The 23,791-nt window shown below is 44.5% G+C and overlaps 1 protein-coding gene across 4 annotated transcripts in view; it reads right to left on the reverse strand.

Moving 5' to 3' along the window:
• The window catches only part of LOC116972035 (ATP-binding cassette sub-family C member 9-like), a 153,569-nt gene extending 152,903 nt beyond the window's left edge, over positions 1–666 (reverse strand). For 3 of the 4 annotated variants that reach the window (XR_004411701.1, XM_033019303.1, XM_033019301.1), the window contains exon 1: positions 242–407. The gene's annotated coding sequence lies outside the window, so the exon portion shown is untranslated. Of the gene's footprint in view, positions 1–241; positions 408–571 lie in introns of those variants that run through there. The other variant, XM_033019300.1, reaches the window with a different exon arrangement.
• Positions 667–23,791: the final 23,125 nt, after the last annotated feature.

The following is a 23,791-nucleotide window of genomic DNA, read 5'->3' on the forward strand; positions in this document are numbered from 1 at the left end:
GTAATGAACTGCAGCTTTACACCAAAGATACTAGAGGAGCTGGTTTACGCTACACCTCCAAACGATCTCACAAGTTGATAGCCCATATTTTGTGCTGTGAGGCTTTGCTCTACATTGAACAGTGGAGCTTGCAAAAACAGGACGTTTAAAAAAAAAATCACCAACATGCCAATTTTACTGCAAATTATTATTATTAAGTAAATCTAAAAGTGTGTTTAAATGAATACTGTAGAAGCGTTACCCCTTTGCAGAGCCACCCTTGTGTTTAGCAGCAGGCCCCAGCAGTCCTCGGACTCGGCCGTCCGCACGACGCGCCGCCGGTCGAGCAACGGCCCAGCTGCTGTCGGGGCGCGCGGCGGCTCCGCGCGGGCACCAGGTTAACGGCCGCGGGGCGAGCGCGGTGGCCCAGGCCCGCTCGCTCCCTCCCTCCCTCCCCTGGGCCGGGCGGCATCCGCTCAACCCGAAGACCGGTATATCCTTTACACACACACACACAAGTGTGAGTGGGCTTGGCTGCGAATACCACCGAGAATTAGCGCAGAAAGATCAGGTTTGCAGTTAATTAATTCACCTGTTCTTCCTCACTGGTGAGTGACTCGCCGGGCGGTGACACAAGTTTCTTTCCCGTTATTTCCAGGTCACCACGTTTTATTTTTGTTAAATGCAACAAAACAAGTAGTCACAGCGACTGACTGATCATCGGTAGAACTCGTCTTAAAATAATCCCGATGATTGTTGTGACATTTCATAATGTTGTGAAAGCAATTCCCCTCTAAAAATGGAAATATTATTTTTTCGAAGTTTTTCTTTTGTATGAAGGTACACAAGCGATGACGTGTTTCATATTTTGTTAAATGTTCGTTCTTTCAAAATATATAAGGGTTACAGCCTGGCAAAATATCTTATCGTGAGTTACACAATCCCTAAATTTCCCACTTTCTAGGAAAAGCCAACCGATATTGTGAAGGTGTTTAAGAAGGAACTGTAGATGCTGGAAAATCGAAGGTAGATAAAAATGCTGGAGAAACTCAGCGGGTGCAGCAGCATCTAAGGAGCGGAAATAGGCAACGTTTCGGGCGAAACCCTTCTTCAGACTGATGGGGGGGGGGGATGATGGGGAGAAGAAAGGAAAAAGGAGGAGGGGGCTGAGGGAGAGCTGAGAAGGGGAGGCGACAGCAAGGGCTATCGGGAATTGGTGAATTCAATGTTTATGCCACTAGGGTGCAGACTGCCCAAGCAGAATATGAGGTGCTGTTCCTCCAATTTCCGGTGGTGCTCACTCTGGCCATGGAGGTGGCCCAGGACAGAGAGGTCGGATTCGGAATGGGAGGGGGAGTTGAAGTGCTGAGCCACAGGGGGATCAGGTTGGTTAATGCGGACCGAGCGGAGGTGTTCGGCGAAACGATCGCCAAGCCTACGCTTGGTCTCACCGATGTAGATCAGCTGACATTAGAGCAGCGGATGCAATAGATGATGTTGGAGGAGATGCAGGTGAACCTCTGTCGCACCTGGAACGACTGCTTGGGTCCTTCAATGGAGTCGAGGGCAGAGGTAAAGCGGCAGGTGTAGCGCCTCTTGCGGTTGCAAGGGAAAGTGCCCGGGGAGGGGGTGGTGCGGGAGGGAAGGAATTGACCAGGGAGTTACAGAGGGAGCGGTCTTCACGGAAAGCAGATTGGGGGGGGGGGGGGGGGGAGATGTGGCGAGTGGTGGGGTCACGTTGGAGGTAGCGAAAATGACGGAGGACTATTTGTTGTATGTGACGGCTAGTGGGGTGAAAGGTGATGACGAGGGGTACTCTGCCCTTGTTACGAGTGGGGGGATGGGGGGAGAGAGCAGTGTTACGGGGTATGGAAGAGACCCTGGTGAGAGCCTCATCTATAGTAGGGGAGGGGAACCCCTAAGGTCTCTTTGAAATGCAAACCTGCTTGGTGCACAAACCAGCATCTGCAGATCCTTCTTACACAATCCTTATCAGAGTTCATTCATGAAGCACGGTGATTCTTGTTGAAAGAAATCCTATACATTCCCATGTACTGTAACAAGCAAAAAAACACATTATTTTCAACAAATTGACACTTATTATTTCCCTAAAAATAATTTAATAAAGTATCTGAAAATAATAAATGATTATTATTATAAATAGCAATAAATAATAATAAATGTTAGAACCTGAACTCAAGTATCTTGCTCTGTTGAAATAATATCGCGATCATGATCCACTTGATTAATTGTTGTTGATTGTTAAAGTGATAAAACATATTTTAATATTTAAATTTCAGTAACAACACCTTCAGGTAGGTGGGGGGCAAAAATTAAGGTGAAGTGGGGGTAGATTTATTCATTAATAGGATGGTGGGTAAATACCACAAGCTGCCAGGAGATAATTGAGACACACCATTACATAATTTAAAATACACTTGGATAGATGGGTAGAAAAGGTTTTAAAGGATGTAGACTAAACACCCGTAGATGAGACTAGCTTAGATGGGGCATTTTGTTCAGTGTGGAGAAGGGCCTGGTTCAATCAATCTATCAGTTTTATTCGTCCCTTTTATGTGCAAGTGAAATGAATTTGCCAGCAGCGGTACAATGAAAAAGAACACACAAAAACACAATAAAATTTTAACACAAACATCCACCACAGCATTCATCACTGTGGTGGAAGGGTTCTGTGCTGTATGCCTCAATGATGTTATTATTATTCCCAACTGTCACCTTAAAGTAGAATGGCCCTAAGTTCCAGCTAAGGTAAAAGAGAATGCAAGATCTTATGTAAGATTATTAACAGTAAAATGATTGGCAGGGGACAGATTTATAGCCTATTGTTAGATACAAAAGACATGCTCCCTAACATCAGCTCTGTTTGTATTGGTCATCAGTGTTAACCTACACATTCTCCAGTTATCACTTATGACTGAAATCAAAGGAAGGACAGCAGCTGGTTTTCAACTGGAGCGGCCTCATTGTTGTAAGCTGTTCATTAAAAGCATAAACAACATTTATATCATTTAAGATGATTTCTTCTGGAAATAGGTGTGCCTCGTGATTTTTTCAAAATGAGCACTATTAATGAAAGATCAATTCTACTTTTCCACCTCATCATTTGTCTTGCATGCAATTCAGCAGCAATTGTTTTGAAGATTATTTGACAGATTTAATTAGGGCCTAATGATGCACAGTGTAATTGTGAAACTTTGGCTGCATGCCATGCTGTAGCACCATCTAGTGGCTTAAAACTATATTTTATGGACATCTTGTTTATTTCTGAGAGTAAAATTTACTTTGTGTGAATTTTGTGATTTGTCAGCTATTTTCTGCTAGACTCAGCAAGAACCTGGTGTCTTTAGCTGTGCCCTTGCAAATACCTTGCTGACCAAGTTAAATAGAGATTTGTCAGGGTGTTGAATGACCTTTCTTATTTGTACGAATAACTAACTCAGGAATTTAAAATTTTATTTCTCCACAGTTATTAAAACATGCTTTTTTATTTATGCTTCATTCATTGGAATGGAAATTATTCTTAGTTATAATTATTCTATATTGTGCTAGTTTTCAACAAGGTACTCAGGACACCATAAATAATTGTACAACTAATATAAAACCTCTGATATGTATACATTGTTACAGTTAAGGAATCATGCAGCCAATTTATATTCAACAAGCTCCTACAACCTGCAATGCGTAAACTTTTGAATTTTAGATAAACTTTTCATCCAGTGATGACAGTGAAAAGGATAAATATTAGGCAAGATGGTAAGGAAAACTCCATCTCTGCTTCAAAAGGGAGCATGAGATCTTATTAACCTTAGAGGACAGAATACAAAATTACATTTTTCAGTTTTGCTGCACTATAGTCTTTCAAATAAGATTTGAACACCCAATATGTTAATGAATGGACTATTTTCCCCCCAGGAAGATTGGGTGGGAAATATTGATCAGGAAGGATGGTGAGGATAATTCCACTCCTTCAAAATAATGACATGGGATTTTACAATGGTGTGGGAACATAGCGTTTAGCAGTTCATCCAAAAGATGACATGAATATCAATACAATATTCCCTTAGTCCTGTATTGGAGTGCAGCCCAGATTTTTTAAAGTCTCGCAACCCACAGCCTTCTGGCTCAGAGGCAAAAGTGATATTTGCTGTACGATAGCTGACACTATTTACATATATGACATCTCAAGTATTAAACTTGTGACTAGAGGACTTCCAGGGCCCCACAATTAATTAATTGTGTCAAGTTAGGAAAAGAGGAAGTACGAGATCTGGGTGTCCTTGTACATCAGTCACTGAAAGTAAGCGTGCAGGTACAGCAGGCAGTGAAGAAAGCTAATGGCATGTTGGCCTTCATAACAAGAGGAGTTGAGTATAGGAGCAAAGAGGTCCTTCTGCAGTTGTACAGTGCCTTGGTGTGACCACACCTGCAGTATTGTGTGCAGTTTTGGTCTCCAAATTTGAGGAAGGACATTCTTGCTATTGAGGGAGTGCAGTTTAGGTTCACGAGGTTAATTCCCGGGATGGCGGGACTGTCATATGTTGAAAGAATGGAGTGACTGGCCTTGTATATACTGGAATTTAGAAGGATGAGAGGGGATTTTATTGAAACATATAAAGTTATTAAGGGATTGGACACGCTCGAGGCAGGAAACATGTTCAAAATGTTAGGGGAGTCCAGAACCAGGGGACACAAGAATCAAGAGTGTTTTATTGTCATATGTCCCAGAAAGGACAATTAAATTCTCACTTGCTGCAGCACAACAGAATATGTAAACATAGTACATACGGGAGAAGGAAAAAAAGTTCAGTGTGTGTATACACGTGCACACATACTCAATAAATAACAAATAAAGTGCAATAATAATAATAGTCTGTTACAGTTCAGAGCTTATTTGTTGTCGTGTTTAATAACCTGATGGCTGTAGGGACGAAACCGTTCCTAAGAATAAGGGATAGGCCATTTAGAAAGGAGATGAGGAAAAACTTTTTCATCCAGAGAGTTGTGAATCTGTGGAATTTTCTGCCTCAGAAGGCAGTGGAGGCCGATTCTCTGGATGCTTTCAAGAGAGAGTTAGATAGAGCTCTTAAAGATAGCACTTTAAAGATGGCACCCCCCCCCCCCCCATGTTTTGAGAGGTGGGGGACAATCCCCCCCATGTCTTGTGAAACATGTTGCAGCAAAACTGCCCGGGACTGGCTGTAGCGCCCAGGTTGGCTCGCTTGCCCCAGGTCTGGCTGTAGCGCGCAGGTCAGCTCGCCTGCCTCGGGAATGGCTGTAGCACCCAGGTGGGCTCGCCTGCACCGGGACTGCCTGTAGTGCCCAGATCGGCTCGCCAGCCCCGGAACTGGCTGTAGCGCCCAGGTCGGCTGGCAAGTCTGGTTGTAGCGCCCAGGTCGCCTGCGTGCCTCGGGAATGGCTGCAGTCCCCAGGTCGCTTGTGTGCCCCGGGACTGGCTGCAGTTCCCAGAACTTTTGGCACTGGCGAATTATGAATTCCTTCTTAATGATATTTCATCTACATCTGTGCCAAATTTCAGGTAGATACCAGACATGGGACACAAAAGTTAAATTCTAGACGCTTTTTCGATACTCGGCCCATGGCCTACTACCACCCGGCTGTTTCCAGGCCAGATCTATCGACCTTCACCGTCAGGATGGCCTGCCGGCGCCACCCCCAACCTACTGTACATGCCTCCCCAGCTGCTTCCAGGACAGACCTACTGCCTCCACCACCAGCCTACACAGTTTCCTCGGCCACTTCCAGGCCGTGCCCACCGCCACCATTACCCATTGCCCCTTGCCTGCACTCTGGTCTGTGACCAATAACTCCACCGATCCTCGCCTCTCCTGAGCTTGGCCAGGCCAAGGTCGCTAACTCAACTGGATTCCGGGCCCAGTTCCAGACCGAGAGTCTGAATAAAGATCTCGACCCAAAACGTCACCTATCCATGTTCTCCAGAGATGCTGCCTGACCCGCTGATCGCTGTTCGGCGCAGACTCAGTGGGCTGAAGGGCCTGTTTCCATGCTTTATCTAAAAAATAAAAACAAAAAAAATGTTTTAAAGATTAAGGTACCAGTTATATTATTGCTGGAGTTTAATTTTTTTTCAGTCATAGACCCTGGCCTTAGACCCAGCTCCAATTTGAAATACAAGCTGGAATACTGCCCTGGAACAGCAATATATAACCAGTTTCAGAAATAATCCAAATCCATTCTCTGGTAACTGAGCACTGAAGTGTATGTAACATGAACAATAAATCCACAGAGTAGTGTATATTACGTTGAAGTGAATTTGGCAATTGAAGAAAATATGTTTGAAAGTAGATTTTTGAAATTAAAATGCACTTTCCATTTGTTTCAAACAAAAAATGAGAATTGATGAAGATTGTTTAAACCTAGCTCAAGCAACTGCCTGGCCTAGGATTAACAAAATATATTGCAAATTAGCCATTTTTCACGGTGTTCTAGTATGAGCCTTTTCTGGGTTAATTTTCTGTGCTTAAATAAGATATTATTTGAAGTACGATTGTTTTTATAAAAGATACAATGAAAATGTTGAACAGAAAAAGCACATTCATTTTCAAAACCACGTTATTATATTAACAAAATAATTTGGGGGCTATTGATCCAGGCACCTAAGGAGCCACTTTTTCACTCAGAGTTATAGACAATAGATAATAGACAATAAGTGCAGGAGTAGGCCATTCAGCCCTTCGAGCCGCCAATCAATGTGATCATGGCTGATCATCCCCAATCAGTACCCCATTCCTGCCTTCTCCCCATATCCCATTGTGGTGGGTAAACGGAGCGAGCTGTCAGAGGAGGTAGTTGGGAAAGGTACTGTAATAGCATTTAAAAACATTTGGACAGTTACATGGATAAGAAATGTTTAGAAGGATATGACCCAAACACAACCCAAAATAACTTCCAATATACTATGGTTAGGTGGAGGTTGGGAAGCTGATAGATGTTTCTACAAACAATATTTTTTAGCTAACTTCATGATCAATATGAAGCAAGGGATTTAGCAGATATGACACTTTATTTAAGGTAGACACTGTAGATCAGTGCATGCTCCTTTAACATAGTGACCTCACCACTACTAACCACGCCCCATTGTCTCCTGTATAATTGTAGCTTCCCCGCCTCTAGCTCTCTCTCTAGTCCCAGTGATGACCACGGACAGCTAGGGCATAATGTGTGTAGTGAATGAATAAAGATACTTGGTAAGAGACTTTGAGTGTTGGATCAAGGCCTTTTACATGGTGTCAGAGCGGTAGACTTGCGTCTCCTGTTTATCGGTTTTATTTTATTATTTGTTTCTCCCAGTTGTTTCCCCACCTTTACATTTACTATGGCTAACTCGTGCCGTCGTCCTGACAAGCTCATTTTTGACGCGGACATCGTGCACCGCTGGACTGTCTTCCAGCGCGACTATGAACATTACATCGCTATTGCTCATCCTGGTGTATCTCCTGCGGTACAGGCTCACCTACTCCTCAACCTGGCTGGTCCGGAGGCTATGGAACATTATGCGGCGTTCGATTTCGACCCTCCGGAAGACCGCCATGACCCGGTATGTCTCATGGCCAAATTTAATGCCCTATGTGACATTCCCACAAATAACATAATTGAGCGCTTTAAGTTTTTCTCAAGACGTCAGGTTCCCGGTGAGCACATTGACGCTTACATTGCCTCTTTGCGTCATTTGGCTCGGAGGTGCCGCCTCGAAGCTATTACAACTGACGAATTGATCAGGGACGTCCTGGTATACGGTCTCCTAAACTCAAAGCTGCGCGAAGATCTACTAATGAAACCCGACCTCACGCTAAAGGATGCCATGCATTCTGCTCGTATGGCCTCTGCTGTCGGCTCCGTTTCCCACCCACAGTCCCAGGACATCAACTTCACCGGTACCGTTGGCCGCCGGCGGATCAATAGCCCGCCTCGCCCGTTCTCCCCCGCTTCTCCCGCTAAGGTCACCCCTCGTCGTTGCCCAAATTGTAATTTCTCCTCGCACCAGAACAACGTTTGCCCGGCGCTGGGTAAGACTTGCAACTCTTGCGGGAAACTTAACCATTTTTCGTCAGCCTGCCGTTCTCGTGGGAAACCGATCCCTGCTCCTAGAAGGAGTCTAAACATTCTTGCGGACACTGATAGCGCGCCTGGTTCCCAGTACCAACCCGAACTCCCTGATTCAGATACGATTTCCTCCCATGGTGATCCGACTGTGTTTTCGCTCCTGGGTGCACCTGGCCCGATAACGGATCCCTCAATACATGTTACTGTGAATGGACACTCCTTCTCGGCCAAGGTCGATACTGGTGCGTTTGCAAACATTATGTCTGTTCGCCTCTTCAAACAGATAAGCTTGGGTGAGAGAGTGCTTCCCGATAGCTCCCGCCTTCATGCCTATGGGGGAGGTGTTCTGGTCGCAGTGGGGAAGGCCACTGTTATCTGCACTGTTCTCAAGACCTCTCGGCCCCTCACTTTTTTCCTGCTGCACTCTGATAACGTCACCCTGCTGGGCGCCCGTGCATGCCAGGACTTGGGTTTGGTCTCTTTTCACCGCGATGTCCACCTGGTGCAGGCCCCCATGGACCCCCTGATAGAGTATCCTGACCGTTTCGATGACATTCTGGGCAAACTGCCCTGTGCCTATAAAATCGTTGTTGACCCGGGGGTCGACCCGGTCGTTAGACCGGCCCACCGTGTGTCTTTTGCCATGAAGGGCCGCGTGGAGTCCACACTTCGTGATATGGTTTCCACTGGCATTCTCAGAGAGGTGAGCGCACCCACCCTGTGGGTCTCCACCATGGTCGTTGCTGCCAAGAAAGACGCCAGCGAGATCAGGATCTGCATCAACCCGAAGGACCTGAACCTTGCTATCCAACGCCCGCACTACCCCATGCGGACGGTGGAGGACGTCGCTGCACAGGTTGGTCCTGCCACTGTCTTCTCGGTCTTAGATGCCAAGAGCTCCTTTTGGCAGATCCCTCTGGATGAACGTTCGTCTTATTTAACCACCTTCAGCACACCTTTCGGCAGGTTTCGTTTTCTTCGCATGCCCTTCGGGATCAACTCAGCAAGTGAGGTTTTCCAGCGGACCATGGAACAGCTGTTTGCCGGGTTGCCATGTGCTATTATTGTCGATGACATTCTGGTATACGGGAAGGACGTCGCTGAGCACGACCTGCACCTACGCCAAGTCCTGGACCGGGCCCGTGAGATTAATCTCAAGCTCAACCCGAAGAAGTGTCGGTTCCGCGTTCAGGAGGTCACGTACGTGGGCCACGTTTTCACGGCCAGGGGACTAAAGCCAGACCCCCAGAAGACTGCTGCGGTCACCGAAATGCCTGCTCCCACCGACGTGCCCGGCCTGCAGCGATTTCTGGGCATGGTCAACTACCTGGGTAAGTTCATACCCGACCTCAGCGAACTGAGTGCCCCTCTGAGGGAGCTAATCAAAAAGGACAATGCCTGGGTCTGGCTACCGCATCACCAGTCGGCATTCGTAGCCCTGAAGTCCAGGCTCGCTCGCACCCCGACTTTAACGTATTTTGACCTGAACAGACCTATCGTCCTCACCTGCGATGCTTCTCGGTTCGGACTCGGTGCTGCCTGCCTGCAGCTCGAGGACGATCGGCAGCTGCCTGTTTCCTATGCCTCTCGCACCATGACCCCTGCTGAGCAGCGCTACGCTCAGATCGAGAAGGAGCTCCTTGCAGTGGTTTTCGCATGCTCCAAATTCAAAGACTACATTATGGGCAACACTTTCACCATTGAAACGGACCACCAGCCGCTGGTTTCTATCTTGAACAAGCCTATCCATGCGGCCTCCTCGCGGTTGCAGCGAATGATGCTGCAGCTCCAACGATTCACATTCAACATTGTGTACCGCAAGGGCAAGGAAATGTTCGTGGCCGACACATTGTCCCGTGCGCCACTCCCTTCCGTTGCCCGTCATCCATACGAATCGTCTGACCTGATGGTACTGAACGTTAACATTGTTCCCTCTTGGCAGATGCAGTCCCTGGTCGAACACACTGCCGCTGATCCTGCCCTACAACAGCTTGCGGGCGTCATCCGCCGTGGCTGGCCTGACCGACGCTCTTCTCTACCGGCCGGTGCCGTGCCCTACTTCCTGGTTCGGGACGAATTGGTGCTGCACAGCGGCGTGGTGGTGAAGGGCCACAAGGTCGTGGTGCCGGACGCTCTGCGTGACCACTACTACCAAACCGCACACAGCGGTCACCCCGGGGTGGAGGCCACTTTGTCCCGGGCCCAGGCTCAGTTTTTCTGGCCTGGAATGATTCCGGAGATTCGTGACAGGGTCTCCGCCTGTGCTGCCTGCAACAGCCTACTGCCTCATCAACAACGCCAACCTCTCATGCAGCAGCCGGCTCCAGAGCTGCCGTGGATGGCTGTCGCCACTGACATTTTCGAATGGCGTGGCAAACACTTCCTGGTCCTGGTGGACTCCTACTCCAGCTGGTTCGAGGTGGACCAGCTGCCCTCCCTCACGTCTGTTGCCGTCATCGGGAAGCTTCGCCGCCACTTTTCTACCTTTGGTTCCCCGGTGACTCTCCAATCCGACAATGGCGGACAGTTTTCCAGCGCAGAGTTCGCCGCTTTCGCCGCCCTATGGAACTTTCGCCACATCACCAGCAGCCCCGAATACCCGCAGAGCAACGGCCTTGCGGAGCGCGCTGTCCGCAGTGCCAAGGAGCTGCTGGAACATTGCCGTCTGTCCCATTCGGACTTCTATCTTGCCCTCCTCAACCTCCGCAACATTTCCCGGGACCCCGCACTTGGTTCGCCTGCCCAGCGCCTCATGTCCCGCACCACTAGACCCCCTCTCCCGGTTTCTCAGCAATCTCTAACGCCCGCTGTCCTAAGCCCTGCCGCTGTCAAGGATCGCATCATCGAGAAACAGGTCATCCAAAAGCGCTCCTTTGATAAATCTTCCCGACTACTTCCCCGTCTGTTCCCGGGCCAGGTTGTTCGGATGATGTCCACCTCCGGTCATCACCGGCTGGCCGTTGTCGTTGGCAATGCCGACTCTCCCCGGTCCTACCTGGTTAATTACGAGGGCACCGTGTACCGTCGGACACGCCAGCACCTGCTGCTAGTCAACGAACCTGCTCCGCCTCCCGCGGACCCGTTTTCGCCGCCTGTTCATTCCCCGCCACCTGTCCAGCCCCCGCCGCCAGTCCATTCACCGCCGCCTTCGACTACTCCTGCCCCTGTCACTCCTCACATGCCCCGGACCCTTCCCTCTCAGCTCATGGTGCCCAGCCCGCACGGTCCCCCTTCTCCTCCTTCACCTGCTGTGGATCCCGTTCCGTCGCCTTGCTCTCCCCCTCCACCTGGGCTTTCATCTCCCGGTTCCCCTATCTCTGTCCCTGCACCCGTTCCTGTTGCTCCTGCGGTGGAAGGGGAAGGCGGGTTGCGCACCCGCTCTGGGCGTTTGGTCAAGCCGCCTGTCCGGTACGGAGTGGGCGAGTAGTCTGCTTCATTATGTTTTCCAACTGTTCCTGGTTTGCCTCTAGCGTATGAGCCGTGGTCGCTTTGTTTCCAAGAGAAAGGATGTAGATCAGTGCATGCTCCTTTAACATAGTGACCTCACCACTACTAACCACGCCCCATTGTCTCCTGTATAATTGTAGCTTCCCCGCCTCTAGCTCTCTCTCTAGTCCCAGTGATGACCACGGACAGCTAGGGCATAATGCGTGTAGTGAATGAATAAAGATACTTGGTAAGAGACTTTGAGTGTTGGATCAAGTCCTTTTACAGACACTAATTGCTGGAGTACCTATTTTTTACACCAGCATCTGCAGTTCTTTTATGGCACCTTATTTACCTAGCTGTAAGACAGTTTATTATTCATAAATATTTCTAAAGTATCCTTTAAATTGACTTATAAGTATGACAGATTTAACTGATTTAACAAAGCTACTGCATGGGTTATGTACCATTCACACTTAAATAAACCAGTCTATGTATACATGCAAATTAACAGAAAATATTCAGGTTTCGAAAAGCATCTGAAGATCAAGATCTAATGCAACATTTATGTACAAATGATGGGTAGAAAGAACACAGGAGATGCACCAACACCCAGAACATGCAAGGAGTCTTTAAATCCCCACACTGCCTTGAGTAAAAAATGGGGGCAAGCACATTGAGGTGAGTAAGACAATCAGTATCCGATGGAAGAGGCACTTCTCAACTAAGATTCCATCTGTGTGTCAAATGTTCATGACACTATAAAACATCCATCAATAGGTGTCGTGTGTAGGAAGGAACTGCAGATGCGGTTTACACCAAAGATAGACACAAAATGTCGGAGTAACTCAAAAGGACAGGCAGCATGTCTGGAGAGAAGGAATGGGTGACATTTTGGGTCAAGATCCTTCTTTAGACTTCAATGAGTTTCACTGAACTTAATGAAGGATTGAAAAGACTATCCAACAGTGAAAAGCAACAAACCCCTCTAGAGCAGATGAAATTCCTACTGTAGTACTTCTAATACAAATGATCACCCTCACCATGGCATCTAATTGACTTGATGATTGTAAATAGTCAGAGTCCACAATCTGAAGTTCAAGATCAACTTTAATCAGTACCCATATTATAACAATACAACAGGTCGTTGGTTGTTTGTACATCGTGACCTCTTCCAAGACTGACTACTATAGGAAGTGGGTGTTAGTATGAATCATACAGAAGGGTGGGGTTAGTGATGCTATTCTACTATGATTGGCTTTCATGCATAAACCAATCTACATCCTTCCCCGTAAAGAATGAATATGGTTAAATATACATGTCGCAAGAATTCAAAACATACTCGCCGTATCTGTCAGGTGGTCTAGTAATACGGCCCGAACGCGTACGGACCAAGCCCTCCCCCCCTTCGCCAGAAAGATTAAAAGGAGGTGGTGAACCCGGAAGTGAGAAAGCAGCAGGGGACACCCGTGGTGACCGACAGGGGGAGCATGCAGGAGAGGTAGTGTTGTTGTTAGTCATAGCCGCCGGCCATGGTGAGGTATGGGACATGCTGGGACTGATGGTAGACGCGGCAGCAGATGGCTGGAACAGTAGAGGTGGAGCATAAGGACCAGCTCAAAGGTGGACGTGGCTCCTTCACAGCCAGCAAGTGTTGGCGGCTCCGACGATACAGGGCGCCATCAATGTCAACAAGGTAAGATCGTAGTTCTTCAGTCAGGCCAATAACGCAACCCAAACGGGAATGTCCCACAGAAGTTTGCAAACGTACGACTTGGCCCGGTAGTAATGGTTTGCAGGTCTTGTCATGCAATCGTTTCTGTATGTCGTGTTTCTCCTGGATACGTTTCTGGATCATAGCTGGCTTCAGCACCTGTGGCACCAGCTTCTGCTGGGCAATTGGTATCGGAGGTTTCGTTGTCCTGGACATCAGTCGTTGGGCCGGCGAGGCCAGGATTCCGTCTCTAGCAATGTTTCTGAGGTTTAAGAGGTCTAGATACACATCTGACTTGGCTAGGTGGGCTCGTTCCATTAGCTGTTTAGCGCTTCTGACAGCTCGTTCAGCGAGCCCGTTACTTTGTGGGTATTCAGGGCTGCTCATGACGTGGTGGAAATTCCATCGGTTAGCAAAGAGTCTGAAGGCTTGACTGGTAAACTGTCTTCCGTTGTCGGTCTGCAAACGGACAGGTGCGCCGAATGTGGATAAGTGTTTCTGTAGCTTTTGAATTACCATCTCTGATGTGATAGAAGGCAGTAAATCGAGTTCGAACCAGTTAGAATAGGAGTCAACCAGGATTAGATAATGTTTACCGTGCCACTCGAAAATGTCTGCCGCCAGCGACGTCCAGGGCAGTGCTGGTGGAGGCTGTTGCAGTAAGGGTTGTCTCTGTTGGTGCGGTGCGAGGCTGTTGCAAATGGGGCAGGAAGCTGTCCTGTCCCATATGTACTTGGTCATGCCGGGCCAGTATAACATGTTCTGTGTGTGGGCCAGCGTGGCATCGGTGCCTGGGTGGCCGCTGTGTGCATCTTTGTAGTATATGTCACGTAGCGATGACTTTGTGGCCCTTAACTATGACACCACCCTGTATTACCAGTTCATCGCGGACTAAGAAGAACGGCTGAACCTCTGGCGGTACGCTGGATTGTCTGTCTGGCCAGCCTCTTTTGATTATGGATGAGAGTAGCTGGATGGTGGCGTCGGCGGCTGTGTATTCGGCTAGTTCCATCGGCAGATTATTGTAGGCGGGCTGCGCCAAGTCCGAATCGTGAGGCATCGCAGGTAACTGTCACCGGGCGCTTCAGGTTGAAAAATGTCAAGGTGGGGTCGCTGGTCAGCTTCGATTTTAAAGCGTCAAATGCTTTTTGGTGTTGCTGGAACCAGGACCAGACAGTATCCTTTCGAGTTAGTTGTCTCAGAGGCGAACTCAGTTCACTGAGGTTCGGTATGAATTTTCCCAGATAGTTCACCATACCCAGGAATCGCTGCAGGCCGAGCACGTCGATGGGGGAAGGCATCTCTGTGCAGCAGTTTTCTTCGGATCCGGCCTGAGACCATCAGGAGTGAACACATGTCCGACATAGGTGACTTCTGGAACCCTGAACTTGCACTTGTTTGGGTTGAATTTCAGGTTAATCTGATGTGCCCGGTCCATGAAAAGCTTTAGGTTGTTGTCATGCTCCGCTGTGTCTTTGCCATAAACCAAGATATCATCCACGATGATGGCACACGGGAGGCCCTGAAACAGCAGTTCCATGTTCCTCTGGAAGACCTCGCTGACCGAGTTGATGCCGAATGGCATTCTTAGAAACTTGAATCTTCCAAATGGAGTGGCAAATGTGGTCGGGTTTGACGACTCGTAGCGGTATCTAGCGGTATCTAGCGGTATCTGCCAAAATGAGCTCTTTGCGCCGAGGACAGAAAATACAGTAGCTCGTCTGATCTGCGTAGCGACGTCCTCGACAGTTCTCATAGGATAATGCGGACCCCGATGGCAGTGTTCAAATCCTTTGGATTGATGCATACGCGGAGCTCGTTTTTATCCTTCTTGAGGGTAGAACCGTAGTGGAAATCCATTAAGTGGGTTCACTGATCTCTTCTAGTATGCCTAAGGAGACCATGTTCCTTAGTTCAGACTCAATCCTGTCTCTCATAACGTGTGGCACACGATGCGGTGCGCGGCCAACTATTTATGAGTTAATTTTGAAATTACAAATAGATATATTTGATAAAATTAAGAATGACTGGGAAAGAGAACTCCAAATTTCTCTATCGATAGAGAAATGGGAGAGGATACTTCAATTAGTCAATACCTCTTCAATGTGTGCAAGACACGCTCTGATACAATTCAAGGTGGTTCACAGAGTTCATATGTCAAAAGATAAGTTAGCTCGTTTTTATGGTCATATAAATCCTACCTGTGACAGATGTAACTCTGAAGTGGCCTCACTGGCCCATATGTTTTGGTCCTGCCCACTTTTGGAAAAATATTGGAAATAAATTTTTGATACTATTTCTGTAGTCTTAGGTATTGATTTACAACCTCATCCTATTACTGCAATGTTTGGGCTACCAATGTTAGATTCTATTAATTTGTCCTGCTCCGCCCATCGGTTGATTGCTTTTACCACATTAATCGCCAGAAAATCTATTTTATTTAAATGGAAAGACTCCAACCCTGCGACCACACTCCATTGGTACTCTGAAACGATATCATGTTTAAATTTAGAAAAAATCAGGAGTGACATTGTTGAACCCTTGGTTAAATTTGATAAGACTTGGGGACATTTTCACACATTCACACAACATAAATTGCTCCCTCTCGAACCGTTATAAAAACTATTTTACCTTTATATGGTGGAACGGACTTGATGACAAACAGACGTTTGTTGAAATTCTCAGCTCAGATTCTGTTTTGCTTTTTTTTCCTCTTAAGTTAACCTCTACACTGGGGTCAATGGATATCTTGTAGTTCACAGGCAGCTTGCCTAGTTTGCCATCGAACAAATCGGGAATTCTTTTACCGGGTCCACAGATATCAGTAGCTTGTGAACTGACTGGTCAAACAAAACCAGCCCTAAGTCTTGGCATGCGTGGATGCCCAATAGAGTCACAGAGTCCGAATTCAAAACATAGAAGCTCAGATTCCTTGTAGTCTTTTTCAGCACACATTTAAAAGTGGTTCTTCCCAGTGGAAACAAAACTTCTCCCAGTAAGCTTGCAGAGTGGAGTTGTGTTTAGTCAATGCCTCATTATTTCTTATCTTGTTGTAGAGGTGCACAGACATTACGTTAACCTTTGCACCAGTATCGAGCTTGGCCTTGACAACTTTATTATTAATTGACATCAGAACTGTAGGATCGAGAATCTTACCAGCTGTGTGAAGGAGTGAATGCACAGTTGACTCCCCAGAAGAGTTAATTGGACTGTCCTCGGGGGCAGAGTCAAGCTGGTCTCGAAAAGCATGAGTTGTTTGGTCTTGCTGTGGCAGGTGTAGATTAGACGCTGAGTTAGGGGGTCTTTTCCCATGGGCTCAGCAAACGACGGCGAAATGGTTTATCTTCTTGCAGTAATTGCAAGACTTTCCGTAAGCAGGACAGGTAGCTCGCCCCTTGTTGTGGAGGTATTTACAGTTAGGACACTTCCGAAGGGTCTCACTGGCGAATCCCCGATTAGCCGGTTGAGGGGCCTCAGCCATGTACAGGGTCTTGGTGAGACCACTCGCAATACTCCATATTGCGTACAGTTTTGGTCTCCTAATCTTAGGAAAGACATTCTTGCCATAGATCATAATCAATCTACAATGATCATGACTAAAAACTGAAAATGCTTGAAATACTCAGCAGGTCAGGTCGCAATGATGTTTCCCTTCCCACGATATTGCCTTCTTCTTCTTATCGAGTCCACACACAAGATTAGAAGTTGTTCAGCCAGAGCTGAACACACTTCTCGGCATCTGCACAATGGTGTCTATCTTGCGCTTCTTGTGCTTCTTGTGCGTGGTGGTGGAAAGATTGGTTGAAACAGGGCCGCGACGTGAACGCTCTTTCCTTGATCCCACGATATTGCCTGACCTGGTGAGTATTTCCAGCATTCCTAATTTTATTTTAGATTTTTTTTTTTTTTCTCTTTTAAAATCTTTTTATTCGTTTTTTTCCACAAAACAAAAAAAACAAAACAAAAAGAATAATGATAAACATAACAATGATATTGATACATAGGGATCAGGATTACATTAATAACAGGTATAACCTAAATATGAGTCCAGTGTCAAAATACACATTGAATATAGACCTCCCGATCTCTATGTAAATATAGTTAAATGTTTAAAAGAAAACATATATGTAGAAAAAAAACACAAAGATAGGAAGAAACAAAACCCCCCTGAACTTAAGAGAAAAAAAAAGCAAAACAGAATCTGAGCTGAGAATTTCAACAAACGTCTATTTGTCGTCAAGTCCGTTCCACCATATAAAGGTAAAATAGTTTTTATAACGGTTCGAGAGGGAGCAATTTATGTTGTATGAAAGTGTGAAAATGTCCCCAAGTCTTATCAAATTTAACCAAGGGTTCAACAATGTCACTCCTGATTTTTTCTAAATTTAAACATGATATCGTTTCAGAATACCAATGGAGTGTGGTTGCAGGGTTGGAGTCTTTCAATTTAAATAAAATAGATTTTCTGGCGATTAATGTGGTAAAAGCAATCAACCGATGGGCGGAGCAGGACAAATTAATAGAATCTAACATTGGTAGCCCAAACATTGCAGTAATAGGATGAGGTTGTAAATCAATACCTAAGACTACAGAAATAGTATCAAAAATTTATTTCCAATATTTTTCCAAAAGTGGGCAGGACCAAAACATATGGGTCAGTGAGGCCACTTCAGAGTTACATCTGTCACAGGTAGGATTTATATGACCATAAAAACGAGCTAACTTATCTTTTGACATATGAACTCTGTGAACCACCTTGAATTGTATCAGAGCGTGTCTTGCACACATTGAAGATGTATTGACTAATTGAAGTATCCTCTCCCATTTCTCTATCGATAGAGAAATTTGGAGTTCTCTTTCCCAGTCATTCTTAATTTTATCAAATATATCTATTTGTAATTTCAAAATTAACTCATAAATAGTCGTTATTAATCCCTTCTGATAAGGGTTCAAATGTAAAAATGTTTCCAAAATTTCGGTTTGATGTGGTAGCAGAAAAAAGGGTAGAGTAGCCTTCAAAAAATGTCTAATTTGTAAATATCTAAAAAAGTGTGAATTTGGTAAATTATATTTATTGGAGAGTTAGTCGAAAGACATAAAACAACCATCCAAAAACAAATCACGAAAAGCTACTAATCCCTTCCTCTTCCGTAACAAAAAGGCTTGATCAGTACTAGAAGGTTGGAAGAGAAAATTAGATACGATAGGACTCGATAAGATAAAATCATTTAGTCCAAAAAACTTACGAAATTGAAACCATATACGAAACGTATGTCTTATTATTGGGTTAGTCGTATATTTATTCAATCTCATAATTGTAAAAGGTAACGAGGCCCCTAGAATAGAAGCCAATGATAGCCCTTGTAAGGAATCACGTTCAAGATTTATCCACCCTGGGCATTGGGTATCTTCTAAATCTTTTGTCCAAAATGTTAGATAACGAACATTGACTGCCCAATAGTAGAATCTAAGGTTCGGCAATGCCAAACCACCATCTTTTTTTGATTTCTGTAAGTATTTTTTACTTAGAAATTGCATCATACTCACATGCAGTGACCGATGAAGCTAGCCGAGAATCTTTTATAAAGTAGTCAATCCAAGAATAACTATGGTATACATGAGAAACAAAGAAAATTATTTGTCATTTGGGTGTAAGAATCTCCAAACTTCTAACATTCCATAGTCAAGTAAAAAACAGTTGATAAAACTAGCTGATTTATTTGGAAGCACATCAGATGTAGATTTGTCAATCAAGGGGTTCAGACAGCAGTTGAAATCTCCACCCATTATTAAAAAGTGTTCATTTAAATTAGGAAAGGATGCAATTAACTGTTTACTCAGAGTGATCAATATTTGGTGCGTAAACATTTACCATAGCAACTTTTTGCTTATAAAGAACACCAGTAATCACCAAAAATCTACCATATTGATCAGAAATTATTTCATAATGAACAAACGGAATTGAGGAGTCAATAAAAATAGAGACTCCTTTCACCTTAGCCTGTGAATTTGAATGAAACTGCTGTCCTCTCCAAAACTTGAAAAATCGTTGATTGTCATCTTGCCTTACATGAGTTTCCTGAACAAAAATAATCTGAGCATTTAGTCTGCGAAGAACTTTTTTTTTTAAATTCCTCTTAATGGGATGGTTCAAGCCATTCACATTCCATGAGAGAAAGTTAATAACTTTATCCATATTGCTTGCAAAAATCATGTGGGATGTAAAGGGTTAATTTCTTAAAGCCTAATAGTTCATGATACTGGAAGAAGAAAGATCTAGGGCGGAGCCAGAAGTGACGACATTTCAGACATTTTTGTAGTTCAGATTTTGCAAAAATGAAAAACACTAAATAAGAAACAAGAGACCCATCCCCCCCCCACCCACCCATGTAAAGCCCGAAACTGTCCAATAGACAGTCAGTAAGCTACCTAATCCCTTCCCTACCCCCATCTCTCCTAGCAACAGTACCCAACTAGAAAAAAGCATATTTGCCACTCAATAGCCATAACACGGTCATTGTCGTTTGAAAGAGAAAAAAAAATACATGCTGGCAATGAAGCTGAAGAGCAAGAGCTACTATTATCCAAGGTCAAAATATGAAAAACAAGAACTGCGTTCACTTAATTTGTCTAAAGACAGGGGAACACAAATTCCTTCACTTTTAAAAGTAAAAAATTAACAAAGAAATTCTTAAAAATTAATATATATAAAAGAAAAACAACTCGTCCAGTTAAATTCTTAATCATTACCAAATGATATATTGTCAAAATAGGAATGGTAAATCTCCAATTATAACTTAATCAGCTATCAATTACTCCCCTTCACCCTCGTAACTCTCCAAAAAGCTGGAAGCGTCTTGAGGATTGTTAAAAAATCGAATGTTACCATTGAAAAGCCGTATATGCAGTCTAGCTGGATAAAGTAAGGCTGGGCGCAACTCTTTCTTAAACAGATCAGACATTACATTATGAAAATACTTTCTTATTTCCAAAACCTCGTAACTATAATCAGGAACAAACCGAAACTTGCATCCTTCATATTCAACCACTCCCAACTTTTTTGCTGCCTGGAGAATATTATCCTTCATTTGCAAAAAGTGAAACCGAACAATCAAGTGTTTCGGTTTATTACCAGATTTCTTCCCAATCCAAAAATTGAAGATTTTAATTGTGCTCAATGTTGAAAGTCTCCTTTATCATTTTAGAAGCATATTTTATAACATTATCTCCTTTTATGTTACCTTCCGGCAAACCAACAATTCGTAAATTCAGTCTTCTGTTTTCCAGGTCCATATTTTTAATCTTATATTGCTGGAGTGCTCGAGTATTTTCCATTCATTCTCTGTTCCAGTTTTCCAATCTTCAAGTCTCTCTCCTGGCCCAGGGTTCGAAAGTTATCAATTTGTTCCTTTTGTTCACGAAGTTCGTCTTGTAACATAATAATAACATTTTCTTGAACTTCTTTCAATTTGCTCGAAACTCCTTTCACCATTTCTTCCAAACTGCAAAATCTTGTTTTCATTTCATTTTTCAATTCATCGTTCATTTTCGATATTGCTTCTATGATACTAGAGTCAGAACCTGTGGCTGTGGTTGTGGCTTTCCCCTGTACCTTCCTTGGGGAGCCTCCTTTCCTTCTTGTCTCTATCCTTTTCACGATTAAGGCGTGTAAAAGTGTTATCACCACTTATGAAAAGTTTGACCGTGTCTTGAAGTCAAGTAATCACAAGTAACATTGAAAGAGTGGTAAGTGAAGGTTAAAAGTTAAGGGAGCAAACAAATTTGCAACCTTTACAGCATGCTGCCACTAGGAGAGTCTTTTAGATTTCCAGAATTTGTTGTTTTATTGTTATGTAATTATGTAGTTAAAAACATATTTAAGGAAGGAGACAAGTCTGATTGCAATAAATATAGAAATGTTTCCATGGTGTCTACGACAGGGAAAGGTATTACAGGAATCTTCCTCTGATGTCAATTCCTTGTGGCTAAAGAATTCTATCCAGAGTTGCAATGTATCTCAGGGGATACAACTGGAACAATATTCACCATGCAGCAAATCTAATAAATATGTAGGAAGCAGCATCTACCACTGTACCAGGCCTTACATGACCTCACTTAAGCCTTTGACTTTGTTAACCAAGAGGAATTATAGAGGATCTCAAATTTGGCTGTAGAACCATAGTGGGAACAAATTGTTCTCGCATGTCCAAGAGGAGAGCATCAGTTCCATACTACTACCTGTACCAAGCAATTACCATCTCCAATAGGACAGCCTAACTTATTTCCTATTACCATCTTCATTGCCCCCCACTATCTCTGAGTGCCCATGAACTGACAATGATCAAGATCAGCCACAAAACTAGTGTGGCTAAAGGAGTAGGTCAGAGATCAGTGGCATAAAGTAATGTGCAATTTAGAAACATAGAAAAATAGGTGCAGGAGTAGGTAATTCGGCCCCTCGAGACAGCACCATCATTCAATATGATCATGGCTGATCATCTAAAATCAGTACCCCATTCCTGCCTTTTCCCCATATCCCTTGATTCCTTTAGTCCTAAGAGCTAACTCTAACTCTCTCTTGAAAACATCCAGTGAATTGGCCTCCACTGCCTTCTGTGGCAGAGAATTCCACAGCTTCAACTCTCTGGGTGAATTTATTTTCCTTATCTCAGTCCCAAAATGGCCTACCCCTTATTCTTAAACTGTGACACCTGGTTCTGGACACCCCCAACATTGGAACATTTTTCCTGCATACAGCCTGTCCAAACCTTTAAGTATTTTATATGTTTTTATAAAATTCCCTCTCATCCTTCTAAATTCCAGTGAATACAAGCCCAGTCGACCCATTCTTTCATCATATGTCAGCCCCGCCATCCCGGGAATTAACCTGGTGAACCTATTCTGCACTCCCTCAATAGCAATAATGTCCTTCCTCAAATTTGGTAAGCAAAATTGCATACAATACTCCAGGTGCGGTCTCACTAGGGCCCTGTACAACTGCCGTAGGATCTCCTTGCTCCTAAACTCAAATCCTCTTGCATTGAAAGCCAACATGCCATTAGCTATCTTCACTGCCTGTTGTACCTGCATGCTTACTTTCAGTGACTGATGTACAAGTACACCCAGGTCTCGTTGCATCTCCCCTTTTGCTAATCTGACACCATTCAGATAATAATCTGCCTTCCTGTTATTGCCACCAACATGGATAACCTCACATTTTTCCACATTATGCTGCATTTGCCAGGCATCTGCCCACTCACCCAACCTATGCAAGTCACCCTGTAGCCTCAAAGCATCCTCATCGCAGCTCACACTGCCACCCATCTTTGTGTCATCCACAAACTTGGAGATGCTACATTTAATTCCTTTGTCTAAATCGTTAATATATATTGTAAATAACTGGTCCCAGCACCGAGCCTTGCGGTACCTTACTAGTCACTGCCTACCTGAAAAGGACCCGTTAATTCCTACTCTTTGCTTCCTGTCTGCCAACCAGTTCTCTATCCATGTCAATACCCTTCCCCCAATACCATGTGCTCTAATTTTGCACACTAATCTCCTGTGTGGGGCCTTATCAAAGGCTTTCTGAAAATCCAGGTACACTACATCCACTGGCTCTCCCTTGTCCATTTTACTTGTTACATCCTCAAGTATGATACTAGAAAAGTGAACAGACTGATCTCCTTGCTTTTAATTGAAGAAGGCTGAGTAGTGGCCTTATGGGGTTGTTGTCTACTTCATCACGGCTTGGACTAGAACATATCAAGGGTAATGAAGTTGAACATGGGGAATAGAGGAACATTTATGGAGGAGAAGGATGAACATGACTGAAGAAATATAAAATCCCATGACCATAATTACATGACCATGAGCTGCGATGCTGCCAAAAAACTGCAACTCCAAGATGAGACTAAACAGCCAGTCATCAGTCCATAAATATTTGATTGGAGCATTTATACAAAATCATCTCTTTCGAAATTCCTGCCAACAATGTCTAGCTTTGCAGTAAGGACATTATAAAATCTGTTATACAACTTGGTGTAGCTGATCCTCAGTGCACCTGATCTTGCATTGGGTGTTTTGATGTAACTTTTTGGCACGTATAAGACTCACAGTCAGACTAGGAAGGCAATCTCCTTTTATGTTTGACAAGTTCAGGCTAAATTCTGCATTTAGGTTAACACTACTTATTAAAATATCATTCTCTTAAACTGTTTGCTATTATTAAAATTGGATTATTTTGTTGTTTGGAATTTCAATTTTTTTTAAATTTCTGAGTTTAATTTTTTGCATATTTATTCTATTTGTGGTACTTGTGGCCAATATATATGCAATCGTTTCACTGAAAACCTCTGCTCAATCCGCCTAAACATACCTGATCTCCTGGTTGCTAAACACTTTAACTCCTCCTCCCATTCCCACTATGCCCTTTCTGTCCTGTACCTCCTCCATTGTCAGAGTGAAGCCCAGCGCAAATTGGAGAAACACCCCAGCAGTATGAATATTGACTTCTGTAACTTCAAGGAACCCCTACCTTCACTCTCTCTCCAACCCTTCCCTCTTCCCACT

Source organism: Amblyraja radiata, chromosome 4 (genome assembly GCF_010909765.2).
Source record: "Amblyraja radiata isolate CabotCenter1 chromosome 4, sAmbRad1.1.pri, whole genome shotgun sequence".
Lineage (NCBI taxonomy): Eukaryota > Metazoa > Chordata > Chondrichthyes > Rajiformes > Rajidae > Amblyraja > Amblyraja radiata.